The sequence below is a fragment of the Phocoena sinus genome, chromosome 11 (assembly GCF_008692025.1).
Source record: "Phocoena sinus isolate mPhoSin1 chromosome 11, mPhoSin1.pri, whole genome shotgun sequence".
NCBI classification, from domain to species: Eukaryota; Metazoa; Chordata; class Mammalia; order Artiodactyla; family Phocoenidae; genus Phocoena; species Phocoena sinus.
The window spans coordinates 6,112,914-6,129,520 of record NC_045773.1 but is presented as its reverse complement, the minus strand read 5'-3'; the positions used below and the strand labels follow the sequence as shown (position 1 = coordinate 6,129,520).

General features: G+C 49.3%; 1 protein-coding gene across 1 annotated transcript in view; it reads left to right on the top strand.

Annotated features, from left to right (window-relative positions):
- The window catches only part of SLC6A11 (solute carrier family 6 member 11), a 120,171-nt gene that overhangs the window by 24,576 nt on the left and 78,988 nt on the right, over positions 1–16,607 (top strand). The gene's annotated exons all lie outside the window — the stretch shown is intronic.

Genomic DNA, 16,607 nt, shown 5'->3' with positions numbered 1-16,607 from the left:
GGAGGTGGGGGAGAATTAGTTACCAACATTCAGAAGTCAGGAAGTTTCATGTGAAATATGTGAAAAAAGATATAGGACTCTGTCGTCCCTCGGAAAGTTGGAAGATTGGGCCGTGCTGGGGTTGATTACCTACCCGGTAGCATTGGGCTGAGTTGAGCCACAGCCACCTGCTTCTAGGGATACTAGGTTGACCAGTCCCCGCCATTTCCATCACCCCTGGTCCTGTGGCTGAGCGTCAGTGCCGTTAGTTTCCTCATTTGTGGAAAAGAGGAAAATCAGACTTTTTTTAAATGCCTGTGTCACCCTGACCATGTCACTCCCCACCTGCCTGCTTCTGGTAGGCAGTTGCTCATAAACTTTATCCTAAGTTATTGGCTGGGGCAGTGGGTGAAGACAAAACGTCCAAGGAAATAGGAACTTAATAACTCCGGGACCTTTTGCAAGAGATGGTCCCCTTGGCTCCCACAGTGGTAGGTGAGATGAAGAGGAAACTGCTAGAATGTGGGAGGCGGGCAGACCTGCAGGAGGGGCTTAGGAGAACACAGAAGAGATACCAACAAGCCCCGTGCTGTGGGCTATAAGGAGGCCAAGGACGGAGTAGAAAGTCGTCATAACTGTGCCTCAGGGACCGGAGAGTAGAACAGAGACTCTCATGTCCTCTCAGCCGAGGTGATTTTGCTGATCGTTGCTTTCTCTGGTTTGTATCTTAAAGACAACAGGATTTTTTTTGTTTTTCCAAACATAAACTTCATTGTATTACCGACTACATGCATCCTGCCCCCATGCCCCCCTTGCTGCCTCTTCTGGCTAAAGAAGAGGAGAAAGACTGGAGGGAGTGAGAACCAGGGTCTGGAACCATGGTCCACATCTCAGGTCTCTCTTTCTCACTGGCTGAGACCTTGGGTGCATCATTTAACTTCTCTGAGCCTGTTTCCTCTTCTGCAAAACAGGGATTGATGAGTGACCTCGTCTCAGAGATGGTTATAGGAGTGAAATGCAAGACTGCACATTTCAGCACTTAGCAGAATGGGGAACTGATCATATGTGCTGAGTAGACGGTGATTTAAAAACATCTTGTTATAAAACCTATTCATTCAAGAAGTAGTTTCTGAGTATCTGCTTAATACCTAGCATTATTCAGTGGGTATGTAAAGATAAATAAAGCACAGCCTCTACCCTACCCAGGTGACATATGTGAACGTGCCTTGTGAACCATAGAAAAAAGGGAGGAGGTATCATGGGTGGTGCTCTTACTGCTCCTACTGTGATGACCGCCTTTCCGCGAGTCCACGCTGGGCCAGTGAGGGCTGCAGTGATGAGGTTTTGGTGCGGGCGCGCACATGGGCTGTCCACATGCATGTGTGGCTTTGAGCTCTTGGTCCTGGACCAGGGCCACGGCAGAATTTCATTCCACTCAGCCCTCAGGAGGAAGCTCAGTCCCCAATGGGGCCACTTGCCATTGGCTGGGACATCGAGCCTGTGTGTCAGAGAATCCTAAGGCAGGGACCAGGTATCAAGGAAGAACTGGTGAGCTATGTTCCGAGAGATTTAAGAAAAGATTTAGGGAAGGCAAGGTGACGGTTATTGAGTATTTCAGATACCCCTTCCATTCAGACCTTGAAACAACCCCATGAGACGCAGGGGCTAGCATTATCTCCATTTTACAGATGAGGAAACTGAGGCTTCGGGGGGTTACATAACTTGCTCAAGGACACTCAGGTAGGGAGGGGAGGGCTGGGATTAACCCCAAGCCTCGGTGACCACGTAGCCCATGCCTCTGGGTGAGTGTACCATCATTCCTGTTATCTGTGACCTGAGGACAATGGCAATTTCCTTACGGATTGGTTATGAAGAGGCCGTTAATGAGAATGCCTAGAACATAGTAGGTGCTCCATGATTGTTGGTTGCAGCTGGATCTAAATGGTGCTATTAAGGGAAATGCTGAAGTCGTATAAACAATTAAGTATTTTCCTCAAGACTGGGTTTCATGGGCTCTTCCCCATGTTTCATGCCCAAGACCAGGGTAAGTGTCCAGGATGAGATGTGGTTTGCTGGACCTGTGAGGTTCCTTAGAGATTATCTGGTCCATCTGCACCCGTATTTTATGCATGAGGAAACTGAGGCTCAGAGAGCAGGAGGGACTTGTCCACGGTCTCACAGTGAGTAAGTGTCAGGTTGGGACCTGGTCTGGTGGCCCAGCTCCCTGGCTGTTTATAAATGACAAGGTTCTGTAGGTCACATCTGACAGTTTGGGGAGACCGGGGGAGCCCGGATCAGCATGTGGGCTCCTCAGGAGAGGGTCTGATGCTTTTGTTACTGTTTATCATTCATCTCACCTTGAACATGAGCCCAGTGTCCAAAGGCTTTTCGATTTTGTACAAAAACAGTTAAAAATAAACACAGGGTCATCTGAGTCTTCCTGAGTGGGCAGAGGTTGCCCCTGCCGCCTGCCTGCGGGACCCTGGCCAGAGCCGCTGTCAGGAGTCAGTTGAAGGAAGCAGCAAGAACTCCATATTCCTGCTGTTGTCCAGGCCACGCCTGAGTTGGCTCTTCCTCTGCATCCCAAGTTCCAGTGTGCTCTCCATACCTGGGCTTCACCAGAAATTTCTGCAATTTCATTAACTTGGAAAAAGTTCCTGGCCGCATCCTGTCTCCAAGGCAAAAACTATAACCCCAGCCTTAACTCAATCGAGAGCCCATCCCCCGCTCAGGAGTTCATGCAGACGCTGCAGGCTCAGCCTCTTGGCAGGTGGCTCTGTAAGTAGGGATTTCGGATCACGTCACAAATAAGTAGATCACAGATGAAGCCGTGGCAAGGCGATAGGTGAAGGTAATAGCAGTGCTCTCTAGCGGGCCCGAGGGGCGGTATGTGGGCCCCGACGCTGTGTTGGCGTCATTGCTCCCACCAAGGACAATCGCTGTATGTGACCTTCACTCCATCTCCTCCTGCGCCTTCCTCAGTGCTTTTCATCCTTCTGACATCACAGAGGCCCGCATGCAGCATCTCCCAGAGTCAGGGCAAGCAACACGAACTCCCAGAAGAAGCTGCTCTGGCTGGAGAGAGAGTAGCTAGGTTCCAGCTTTGGCACATAGCAAGTGGCACATGGCTGTTGCTTAGTGAACATTTGAGGAACGGATGAATCCTGCCCGGGCAGGGGCTCCCTGCGAGGTGCTGGGACACACTGGGGAACAGTTATAGACAGTCAGGTCCTATGAACATGGGGCTTCTAATGGCGGAGAACTGGCTCTGGAATGTTAGAATATAGCTTGTCCGAGCTGGGAGGGTTTAAGTCCAAACCCTATTATATAAATAAGGAAGTGGAGGCCCAGAGAGGCCACAAGATTTGCCTAAGACCACCCTGCTTGGAAAGAGCAGAGTTGGGATCCAAATCCAGATCTGTCTGCCTTCCCTAGGCCTGGTACTCATCTGTTCTCATACCTCCAGCTGTGGGTTCATGTCCAGGTTCAAAGAGAACACATGGATCCGATTTCTGAGCGCGTGGCAGGGGCTTAGTAAGCCATTTATTTTCTTGCCCTGGTTTTAGTTCTACAAGGTTATTTTTCTTCTCTCTCTGGACAATATTGGAAATTCTCACAAGTCTGGATTAACAAAATAAATAAGAACGTTTCTCAATTGTATATCAAGTCCTGAGAAAATATAGGATTCTGAAACACTTGCTTTCTTCAGGAGGAAACTTCCAGGCTGTTTATAACTGGTCATCTTCTGGATGATAATCATTTTCAATTGATAATTGAAATCAAGTGGCTAAGACATGGAGACATCTTTGTGATTTTCTTGTGTCCTTGTTTTTTGTTTTTAAAGATTTTATTTTTTAGAGCAGGTTTAGGTTCACGGCAAAATGAAGCAGAAAGTACAGGGATTTCTCATGCACTCCCTGCCCCCCAACACTGTATAACCTCCCCCCATTATCAATATCCCCCACCAGAGTGGTACATTTATCACAACCGATGAACCTACTTAAACACATCATAATCTCCCAAAGTCCATGATTTACATTAGGGTTCACTTTTGGTGTTGTACATTCTGTGGGTTTGGACAAATGTGTAATGACATGGATCCACCATTATAGTATCATATAGAATAGTCCCATTGCCCTAAAAATCCTCTGTTCATCTCCCCCCTTCCCCATCCCTGGCAACCACACACACACACACACAAAACCCAGTAGTTTTGCTGTCTCCATAGTTTAGACTTTTCCAGATGCCATATCATTGGAATTATACTGTATGTAGCTTTTTCAGGTTGACTTCTTTCACTTAGTAATGTGCATTTAAGTTTCCTCCATGTCTTTTCATGGCTTTATAGCTCATTTCTTTTTAACACTGAGTAATGTTCCATTGTCTGAACGTACCACAGTTTGTTGATCCATTCACCTATGGACGGACATCTCGGGTACTTCCAAGTTTGACAATTAGGAGTAAAGCTGCTGTGAACATTCGCGTGCAAGCGTTTGTATGGGCATATGTTTTCAACTCCTTTTTATTAATACGAAGGAGCATGACTGCTGGTTCTTATGGTAAGAGCATGCTTAGTTTTGTATGAAACCACTGAACTGCCTTCCAAATTGGCTGTACCATCTTGCATTCCCAACAGCAGTATGAGAGAACGCCCGTTATCTGCATCCTTGCCAGCATTTGGCATCGTTGGTGTTTTGGATTTGGGCCATCCTAATAGATATGTAGTGGTATCTCTTTATTGTTTTAATTTGCATTTCCCTGATGACAGGTGATGTGGAGCATCTTTTCATATGCTTATTTAGTGTCTGTATATCTCTTTGGTGAGGTGTCTGTTAAGGTCTTTGACCCATTTTGAAATCGGTTGTTTGTTTTCTTATTGTTGAGTTGTAAGAGCTCTTTGTGTATTTTGGATAACAGTCCTTTATCAGATGGGTCTTTTGAAAATATTTTCTCCTGGTCTGTGGCTTGTTTTCACATTTTTTTGGCATTGTCTTTTGCAGAACAGACGTTTTTAATTTAATGAAGTCCAGCCTATCAACTAGCTCTTTCATAGATTGTGCTTTTGGTGTTGTATCTTATCTAAAAGTCTTTGCCATACCCAAAGTCATCTAGGTTTTCCCTTATGTTATCTTCTAGGAGTTTAATAGTTGTGCATTTAGATCTATGACCCGTTTTGAGTTAATTTTTGTGAAGGGTGTAAGGTGTGTGTCTCGATTCATTTTTGCATGTGGATGTCCATTTGTTGAAAAGACTGGCTTTGCTCTTTCCTTGTTTTTTTTATTATTTGCCCACCAAATCCATCTTGCCCATCGCCACCACCAGGTCCTCCCTCTGGTCTCATAGGCCTCAAGCCACTAACTTGTTTTGACAACTCCTCACCTAACCTCTCCAGTTGTTGACCAAGTCTACTTTGTAATCACCCTAGAAAGCATCCTGTCTTGTCCATTTTTATTGTCCATCCATCCACTCAGCCACCCACCTAGACATTCAACAGTAGCTCCCCAGGACCTCCAGAGTGAAAATTGCTCTTAGAACTTCCCATTTGTACAAACACATTGCTGACATGCAGAATGACACAACTGAAATCCTTTATGTTCTATGAAACAATAATTTCAAATAAATTCAAGGTGCTCCTGTCTTTATTCTATGTTGTCATCCTACAGCATGGAAGCAACCTTAGGGAATGGTGATAGCCTAGTACCTGCTATGCATATTCTTTGAAGACTGAAAAAACCAGTCCTTACTACGTGTCATTCTCTTGTGGCTTTGCTAGACCTTAGTCCGACCCGGGGATCGGTCAGCATTGGCCTTTGGCCAGATTTCACCTATGGCCTGCTTTGTAAATAAAGTTTTACTGGAACACAGCCACATCCATCTGTTTCTGCGTTGCCTTCAGCTGCTTTTGTGCTACTACAATGGCAGAGCTGAGTAGTTGCAACAGAGTTTGTGTGACCCACAAAGGCTAAAATATTCACTATCTGGCCCTTCACAGAAAAAGTTCATGGATCTCTCCTCTGTTAAACTAATTAATGCAAACTATTTGACATGTAACAAGAAACTAACACCTAAATTGCTGTCACCCCAAACGTGGACCACTTCAGATGCTGCAAAGCTACAGTGATTGTTTGCAATGGAGAGCTTTTCTGAAGGAATCTTAAAATCTCACCCCAGCCTTTCCAGCTCCTAAATGTTCTGGTTCTTGTATCCGAATGCTCACTAGCTATGGATGTTACTCATTGATTCTTCTGTTCATTCATTAAATGTTTATCGCTCACCTACTGTGTGCCAGGTACCAGGCTGGGGGCTCTTTTCAGTGGTGAGCGAGTCAGACTGTGAAGCTGACTATTGGTGGGGGAGATGGAGAACAAGCAGCTATAGAAACGCTGTGGGTGGAGGACAGGGGCCTTGAGGGGGAAGAATTAGGGCAGGAGACATTCTCGGGGGGGATGGGGCCAGGAAAGCCTCCCTGAGAGAGGCCCTCATCTGTGATGGGAAGGATGGGAAGGGATTGGCCTGGTGAGCAGCACAGATGAAATTCTCAAGTGGGAAGGACTCGGTGAATTTGAGAGGCAAAGTAAAGGTGGAGGCCAGATAGAGTCGATGTTAGCACCTGATGGGGCAGGGGACAGACTGACAGCCATGGTGAAGGGTCGGGGCTTTTATTCTAAGGGCCATGGAGAGCCGCTGAAAATTTTTAAGCAGGGGTAGCACGATCCGACTTGCATCCTGAAAAGCTGGCTCTGGCTACTCGTGGACAATGGATGGGTGGGAGCAGAGAGGCTGGGGAGCTCTAGTAGCGGGTGACCAGGGTGAAGGTGCAGCGGGATGGAGAGAAGTGTCCGATCAGAGACACCTTTTGGTACGGCATCCTTCTTCTGTGGGACCTGATGCTGCACAGGAGTCTTAAGACCTTTCTCTCTCTTTTGAGTTTTGAATGGGGCGGCTTGCCCAGCTCTTGCCTAGATGCTCTGCCCTCTGCAGGCAGCCCTCCCTGCCCACCAGCTAGTCAGGTGCCCCCTCATGCCGCCCGCACTCCCTGCCCAGCTGGCTGCTGTTCTTTGCTCTGTCCCCCTGGCGGTTCCTTCTTCTGTCCTCCTCTCAGAGGATGATTTATGGATTTTTCCCCCTCGTTTCCTGGTCTCCAGGAGCAGTGGTTGGGAGGGGAGGGTGCTACAAAAACAGTTCTGGCCTCTTCCCTGCCTCCTCCTGGTGCCACTTTAAAGGAAGCTGCAGGATTAGCTGGGGTTTTAAGCAGAATTCTGCCTTCTCGCTGCTTTAGGCCACTGTTTTTTTTCTTTTCAGAGCTCCAGGACACCAAGGCAGGAAAGAAGAAAACACACACACAGAGACACACTCGCACAGAAACAGCTGCAAATAGCCTTGAATTGATTTTTTTTTTCTTTTCCTTCCTTCATTCACAAACAAGTAGAGGAGTTGGAGGTAGTACAAGGACTCTTTCTTTTATTAAAGTGTAGTTGACTTACAATATTAGTTTCAGGTGTACAACATAGCGATTCAGTGTTTTTATAGATTATACTCCATATAAAGTTATTGGGAAATATTGGCTATATTCCCTGTGCTGTACTTACATCATCCTTGTAACTTATTTATTTTATACCTAGTAGTTTGTACCTCTTACTCCCCTTCACCTGTCTTCCCACTGATAACCACAGCCTGTTTCTGTTACATTTGTGCAAGGGCTCTTAAACAGCCCGCGTCCTCTGCATGATGGTAATGGTAAAGCAGATGTTTCAGTGGCACTTTGATCCAGGCCCTGTTCTAAGGCTACATTAGCCCACTGAGCCATTAAACAACCCTATGAGAAAGGTACGATTGCTAGCCCCATTTTACAGATGAGAAGACAGAGGCTCACAGGGCTTAAGCTGCTTGCCCTAAGATCGTGAGGAATCACACCCCTTCGGGAGCGGGGAGGAGCAGGGTGGGGCCTCTTGGCAGGTGAGGGTGCCTGCTGCCTCCAGCTTATCCCAGACCTGCCAGACGGAGATGCAGCCTGGAGGGGCCATCAGCGGCTCCTCCCTCGAGTGTGTGCCTTTTTCTCCCTCCCTCCCACTACCACCAAGGGGGTTTGGAGCTGCCAGCAGGGAGACCATCAGGAGCCCCCCACAGAAAATTTCTTCTTCAGGAGCGCCCTGTAAAGTGGCTGATGGATTCAATGAGGCATAAAGCAGGAGTAAAGGGGGCAGGGGGGAATAAAAGGGAAAGATGTGTGAAAGGGGAGAGAACAGGCCCAGGAAAGGAACTGGGCAGTGCTGTCTCTCGGCCCTCAAGTGGCCTTTGTTGCAGCCCGAAGCAAGCGGGGACGGCGTTGGTGGTGGGGCTCTTCCAGCGCCCGGCTGCTGTCTGCATTCAGAGAGGAAACTAGAGCGTTCATGAGATGCATGCAGAGAGCCCCGCAGGGAGATCCCCTGCCCTCCGCCCCCAGAGCCCGAGGACACCCCAAGCCACTGCTGAGGGGCCTTTGTGCGATGTTGGGAGCACTTCTCACACAACTGGTCCGGGGAGAGCCGTAGATTGTAACATTAAGTCAAAAGAGTTTAGCGTCTTGATTCAGCCCTTTCTTTGGCCTTGAATGACAGCGCTTCACCTTTAGCGGGAACCCTGGCAGAGAGGAGGGTTGGAAAGGAGGGAAGCTTTGCGACTCAGTAATACCGTCTTTATTAAAGCACAAAGGCCCCCCAAAGTCTGAGTGGTTTCTGGGTGGGAGGGGTCCCGCGGGGCTGGCCACCTCCTGAGAAAGCCCTCGGTGCACAGAGGGGGGCCCAAGGGGAGTGGGCGCTGTTAACCCTTCTGGAGCGCCCCGGGGAGCCCGGCCCTGCCCGCAGCCCATCCACGTGCGGCCATCTCCCTGGGAAACGAGCCGCCCTCCCGCATGGCACTCCCGCATGGCAGCGTCAAGGAGTCAAGTCGGCTTTGCACTCCACGTGAGACCAAGCGAGGTGTCATGGGCTGAACCAGAAACGGGCAGAAGTATTTACGTTGTGCCTCCTGAATGTTAGCACCAGGCTGAGCACTGCAAGGGGGAGTTTAAAAGAATTGCTAGCTGTGTGCCCTGCCCTCCAGAATTGGGCAGAGAAGCTGAAGACAGAGCTAGTGACGAAGGATGGAATGAGCCGACGTTTGGTGTCAAGAGTCCTGCCCCGCAACCCGCCAGCGGTGTGAGTTAGCGCAGCCACCACCACCCTCTCTGGCTCCATTTCCCTGGGCCTCCGTTTCCCCTTCTTTCAAGGGTAGCGTGACAGGTGCAGTGACAGGTGGGGGGGCTGCGCTGGTGTCACTAGGGAGAGAACTTTTGAGTCCTGGGGGCCTGGCAGCCAGAGCATGCTGGGGGTGGGGTGGGAGGGGTCAGCATGTCCAGGAGGCTCCGGGCAGGTGACGGGTGGGCTGGCTCTGACAGATGTGGTGGGAACAGTGACAGGCAAAGGCCCAAAGAGGCATGTAGGGGAGCGGTGAGGGATGGCGTGAGCCTGTGCAGAATGCAGGCCGGGGGCTAAGCAGGGGACTGGCGTGTTGTGGAGGCGTCCGTCACTCGACTGCGCTTGTCTCCCACCAGGGTGTCTGCAGATCCCCTCTGCTCCCCACCCCTGTGGCCATCTTTGTCGGTCAGCATTCAACCAGAGCAGCAGAGCCAGGAGATACGTAGTCAGAGATTCCGTTGAGGAATTGGTGGTGGTGAGGGCTGCCTGGGCAAGTCTGGCGTCCAGAGGGTGGGCTGCAGCTCTCTGCAGGAAACGATGCCCACAGGTGGGCGTTCTCCATTAGGGAAACCTTGGTTCTGCTCTAAGGCCTTTGAACCGATTGAATCAGCCTACCCAGATCATCTAGAACAATCTCCCTTACTTAAAGTCAACTGATTATGGACTTTAATCACATCTATAAAACACCTTCACAGCAACCCCCAGATTAGTGTTTGCTTGAATAACTGGGACTGTAGCCTAGCCACCTAGCAGAGCCTTCCCAGCACCTTCATCCACGTGCCCCCCGCCTCACCCCTGGATGTTGGCACAGCAGGCCACCCAGACCCAGGCTGCGTGTTGACCACTGCCAGACTCTGCTTTCTTAACCATGGCTTTCATTATGCACCGATTCCCTCAGAACTCCACCATAGCTTCCCAGCATCTATAGCACCTACTCTGAGTCTTAAAAATTGCCCAAAGAATATTGTAACAATAGCTATTTCAAAGTGAAAAATGGTCCCCCCCCCAAATCGCTTCCCTGTTACCCTCCAATCCTTATACACATTTCGTATAACCATAGTTTGTACCTCATTTAATCATAACATGATAGAATTGAATGTTTTGCCTTTTTCATCACAGAGCCTTCCCGCTGCCCCCATTTTGCCAAAAGACGATTTTTAAATTTCATTGAATAAATCTTTCATGACATCGTAAACTCTTCCATGACTTACTGGACTCAAGATATTTAGTTCTTCCAGTCACTGAAAGTGCTAATGGGAGCGCTTGATTCATGTGGCTTTCCTTCCCTATGGGAGATCATTTTGCTAGGAGGGCGACCAGAATCACCAATCTTATCTGCCCCAAGAGTCTTTGTCTACTTTCCCTTCCCACCCCCTGCTTCCAGCTGGGCTGGGCCCCTCACCATCTCTCTCCTCATGCCCGGATGCTCATGGTTGAAGGCCCAGCTCAAGTCCGGTCCTGGCGTTTGGGAAATGTTAGGATTGGATGAAAGAGGTAAGTCTCCTTCACCCCAAACACCTGTTCCCTCAGACCCGCCTCCCTGTCCCCACTTTCCACCAGCGCTCCCTTCTCCATGTTCACTTGACAGATGAGCAGGGTGACCGGGGGCACTTTGCCCCCTTCCAGCTCTTGCTTTCTCACCCTCCTGCTGTCTCTTCTCCTCCAGGAAGCCTTCAGGGGCCCCTCCCACCCTCATCCTTCGCGGCCTTCTCTTCGCTCCCCTGATGGCTCTCGCCTCGGCAGCGTCCAGCTGCCCTGAGTTTGCCTCTCGTTGTCTCATGACTGCTGGGCTTGTGGGCCCAGAGTGATTTCTTACCCTGTAGGGCAAATATTTATTAAACATGTCCTGTGCCCAGGACCACAGATATCAACTCTAAACAACTTTAGAGGCTAGACTTTAGAAGACGGGTAAACAGGCAGTTACAAAATATCACTGTGCTGGGGATAAATGCGGCCCCAGGAAGCAGTGGGATCCACGCTGGCTGGGGAGGTACGGATGGTTATTAATTACCCAAAGGCAGAGGAGAAAGGAGATTCCAGGTAAAAGGAACCACGTACAAAGGCCAAAAAGCTAGCTTACATCCTTTTTCCTCCCTCCTCTCTTTTTCCTTCCCTCTTTCTTCCTCTTTGTATATGCTGACAGAGCATCCATGGCTTGTCGGGGGCCCTTGTGCATTTCTCTGTCCCCGGGGTAGCCCACGTGGTAGGTGCTGGGAACTATCACATGTTGATTCAATCAGCCAACAAGTGTGTGATGCCTGTCACATGCTAGGACCTGTTTGACTGATTGAGGTGAAAGTTCTAAAGCATTTCCTGGCAGTCACACGACCAAGCTCTCTCCGCCCCCCCCCGCCCCACCCCCACCCTCCCTGTGGCTAAAGAAACAGCAGAGGGAAAACCCTTCTGGGGGAGAGAAGTGGAAAAGGAGGCAGGGTGGATGGCAGTTGCGTGTGACCTGTGTGCAGCTGTAGGTGTGAGACCCTCTCTGGGGATGATGAGCAAATGGAGGGTGACTGCAGGTCGAGGGGGTGCAGGGAGATGAGCAGGGGGCACAGAAGCTAAGGGGACAGGCTGCCTAGGTTCAAAGCTCGGGTCCTCCCCCAAGCTAAGGAAATGCCTTTTACAGAGCACCTACTGTATACCTGACATTGGGCTCGGCACTCCCTGTTCATTGCCTAATTTAACTTTACAGCAGACGGTCAGGTGAGGGTCAGCACGCCCACTTTATAAATGAAGTCCCGGAGGCGTAGGTGATGGGCATGGGTCACGTGGCTAGCAGAGGCAGGATTCGAACCCAGGTCCGCCCAGGTGGATGCCGATCCCCAACCACTGTTCTTCCCACTGGTGAATGCAGAGCCCTCAGTAAGTGAACCTTCAGCCGCCCCCCGGCCCGAGTGTTCACCACGGGCCCACCGGTGGTGGGAGGGTGGGAGAGAGCAGAGCTCTGCCTCCAGCATGACCCTGGGGGTGGGCCTTTCTTTGCCTCTGAGCTGTTTCCTCGGCCTTCACTGGGGGCAGTCAGAGCACCCATCTCGTTGGGTTGCTGTGAAGCTTAAGTGAGGTGATGCCTTTAAATTATCTGCTTATCACACAGTAAACATACAAATTGCTATTGTTTTTATTTTATGGCTTGTAATTTCTATAAACCCATTCTCCAGCTTAAAAGAGTTTTCAGTCTAGTGGGGCAGTAAGATTGGATTCGCTCACTTGAAGATAATTAACAGCATTTTGTAGTATAGATGAACTGTCAAATGATGGCTCGGTCAGTGCTGGTACAGAGTTTGGATAAAGAAGTTTCTGTGGCCCAGAGCTGTCTGGAAGGTGCCCCTGGGAGAGGTGGGACGTGAGCTTCACGCTGAAGGATGGCTATGTGCGGGAGGAGGGGTAAGGAAAGGGACCATCAAGCATGGCTGTGGAGGTTGGAAGCGATAGGCTGGGCCAGACTCCAGGGTCGGGCTAGACTAGGTCCTGTGGGCAGGTGGGCAATGGGGAGCCATTGAGAGTTCTTGAGCAGGGCTGTATTTGAGGAGAGTGGAGGGGTCCCCGACACGCCTCACATTGCACTCTGTGCTGGGCAGCAGCTGCCTTCCTTCCTGTTTGACAGCCGCCCGTGGGTAATAAACGAGAGCCCCCCAGTGAGAACATCGGAGCAGGTGGTAACTCACTCTGCAGAAGCCAGACACTGCTGTGGCCCTGAATCACAAGTATGTTGTGTAACAGTTATGACTGGCCCGTGCTCTGACAGTTATCGTACTGACACCAGGAAACCGGTGCTGACTCTGTGCCAGCACTGGCACCGCAGCCTTTACGAGCCCCGTTTATAGACCCAGCACCCCTGTTGATGGTGAGGATTGTAACACTGCCTTTGCCACCTAGAAATGCAAGTCATAAATAATCTACCAGCACAGGTGAGTCTGAGAAAATCTATATAATACCCCAGCTGTATTTTAAAGGAAAAGCAGAAAGGAAGCAACTTATAATAAAACAACATGTGTTTCAACATGTAAAGGCTCAGACACAAACATAATTGAGTCGACGGGTACCAGCACCACCGTGGAGTGATCGCATTTGGCTGCGAGATGGGAGAGCCACATGTTGTCCGTACTTTGCCTCTACGTTTTACATCTTGAAATAAGAGCTAGCACCTACATGATTATAGAATCTCCGTGAATACCATGGCTACAAACATGGACTCATAGAAGGGAGTGGCACTGGCTACTCAGGTTCCACTGGTGGCATCGCCGGTAGTGACGTGATTTTCTTAAATGATGGATGACATTTGGTAAAGCACTGAATAAAAGATAGTACCATCCACCTTCAATTTATGTGGTAGTTGCATTTCTGGAAAAGTCAGTTTATATTAAAATGAGGTGAAATATTCTTTGAGGTTATATGTAAAGCAGAATCAGATTCTAGGCTTAATAATTATAAGCAACCCACACCTGTGAGTGTCTGGTGGCACGTTTAGAAATCATGAAAAACAGGGTAGTATTGTTGTGCGGGACTGTCCCCGTGCGTGCAGGATTGCCAGCTTTCCTAGGCCTGAGTCATTAAATGCTGACCCTCAGTCTTTGTGGTCACCTAAAATAGCCCTGTGTGTCTCCAGGTTGCCCTTTAGGTGACAATACTGCTTTTGCAGCAACTGCCAACTTATCTTAAATTGTTTAACCTTTGCAACAACCCTTTAAAGTAGATGTTTTCATTCCCATTTTCTGGATGTGCACACTGAGGCTTGGAGAGGTGCCGTAACCTGCTCAAGGCCCCAGAGCTGGGACCAGAACCCTCTCTGTTTTTCTGCCTCAGGAGAGCATTTAGTACTGCATTAGTGTTTTATGGAACCACGTGCCTTAAGGTTACTTCAACATGCATTTATTAAACACCTACTGGATTACAGGCACCCTGGTAAGTCCTGGAGACACAGAGGCAAATATCTAAGATGTGGTCCCTGTGCAAAGTGTGGGCTGGTACAGAGAGAGGGTGGAGTGGGGGGTCATGGCTCAGGAAAGGAACAGAAAGAAGTTCAGGGTGGCCAGTGCACAGTCCTTGACAGGGAATGGAGGGAGACGGGTTGGAGTGGCAAGCAGGGGTGGCTTAGGAAGGCACCTAGTGAGATGAAAGTGGTGGAGAGCCACAAAGGGCTTAAAGAAGAGGGGTGTTGTGACCGGGCTTTCTTTAGAGAAAGGCCACCATGCTTGTGGCGTGGGGAATGGGTACATGGGACCTGAGGCTGCATTCCACGTAGTAGTCGTTCGGTAGGAGGCGGTGGCAGCTTTCGGAGAGAAGAGGACGGTTTGAGAAATACACAAGGGTGAGCATCCAGCCTCGGTGACTGAACGCAGAGGGTGTCGGGGGCAGAGAAGTCCAAGCAGCTTCCTGGCTTGAGTGCCCGTTCTTGGTGGAGCTGTTGAGTGAGATGGGGTGGTGTCAGGGGAGGGAGAAGTTGGGCCGGAACTGAGGGAGATATGCCTCTCTTTGGGGACCCGTTACGTTTGCAGTGCCTCTGAGACTGCAAGTGGAGATGTCCGGGTGGTGGACGGGAAGCCTGGAGCTCGGACAGAGGGATGTGGAGTAGAGTCATCAGTTTGTGTTAGGATTTCTTTACCTGGGGCCCAGGGATGCTTCAGGGGGGCCCCTGAAACCCTTCGGAATTGTATAAAAATGATGGGATCAGGGGACTTCCCTGGCAGTCCAGTGGTTAAGACTTCGCCTTCCAATGCAAGGGGTATGGGTTCGATCCCTGGTTGGGGAGCTAAGATCCCACGTGTCTCACGGCCAAAAAACCAAAGCATAAAAAAACAAGCAATATTGTAACAAATTCAATAAAGACTTTAAAATTGGTCCACATCAAAAAAAAAATCTTAAAAATAATGATGGGATCATGTGAATAAGTACATTTTTCTAGGGTATGAGTCCATAGCTATCATCTGATTTTCAAAAGGGCCTGTGTCCCCCAAAAGATGAGAAACCTCTGACATGCCATATTTTACCTGTTCTAAGTTACACTGTTATTTTATATGCCAGAAGGTACATAATACGTCCAGGGAAGAAGGATGTACCTCAGAAGCAGAAATATTGGTAGTTAATCTGCTCTACATTACCTTAACGTTGGTTATTCCTTTGTGACACGTGAAATAACCACACCGGACTCTTGTTGCTTTGAAGATTATTTATTTCTCCCAAAGGAACCGGCAGGTTCTCCTGTCTGCAGGTGTATTGTTTGAGGTACGACAGCGATCAGTTTGCATGTACTGCAGTAACAGCATAACCCACCTTCGTCTACTGGTGCGTATCTTCTCAGATCCATAAAGTACTTGGTTGTTTCTTTTCAAGAAAATACAGGATCGTGATCATTTCTCTAATGATTTATATTTGCTTTACGGTATCAACTTGAACCCTCTGTCTATGAAACACAGTGTAATCTTTTAAAAAGACGTTCTAAACATCAAACAGCAATTGATTTAAATTAAATTGATTTAAAAATATTTTAACCAACAGAGCCCGTAACTCAGCCAAAGTGATGATGAAAGGATCAGCTCTGAGCCAGGTCCCTTACACTCAGAGAGTGCTAACTACATGCCACCTGGGGGACATCCTGATTTCAGAGACAACAAGATAAATAGTGCTAAAAGAACGCATTTTAGAGTTGATGGAATTAAAGCTCTGGGAACGGGTGGGATACCCAGGGAGAGAATTCAAGAGAAGGACCGAGGCGTAAAGATATGGGACTTGGGGAGATGAGCGGTGGAGGAAGCCGAGTTCTCTGGGAAGTAGAGAAAGGCTGGTTGGGGGGGGGGGGGGGGGGGGGGGGGGGGGGGGGGGGGGGGGGGGGGGGTGGACGGGGCGGGGGTGCCTGGAAGAGAGTAGGAGAAGGAGGGCCCCCTGCAGCTGGCCACGCCTGGGGAGGGCAGCATCGGGGCTGCAGGGCAGTGGATCCTGACTGTGCGTCTCTCCCTTTCAAAGGCTTTATTCGTTTGAGTTCAGAAGTTGAACTCAAAGAGGACACAGTGTGTCCTGTGTCCTACACAGGACCTACACGACCTACACAGTCGTGTAGGTGACACTATTATTCAAGAAAGAGACACAGAAGGAGGAACAGATTGGGAGAGAAAGTAACAATTTTTGTTTTGAGCATGCAGTTGTAGGTAGGAAATCCAGGTGGATGTACACAGAAGGGTGTTGAAAGTATGGGTCTTAAACTCAAGAGATACCACTGGGCTGGTGAGAGACATTGAGGATCACGAGCACATCAGTGGCCCCAAGAACCACAGGAGTAGGTAAGAAAAGCCACGGGAGTGTGTAGAGAAAGAACATATGTGGGAGGAGGCCGGACTTCCGGGAAACCGCTTAGAAATCTGCAGACCCAGCAAGCAGCCACCATGACAGCCAGAGGGCAGGGCTCGCTCCTGATCTACC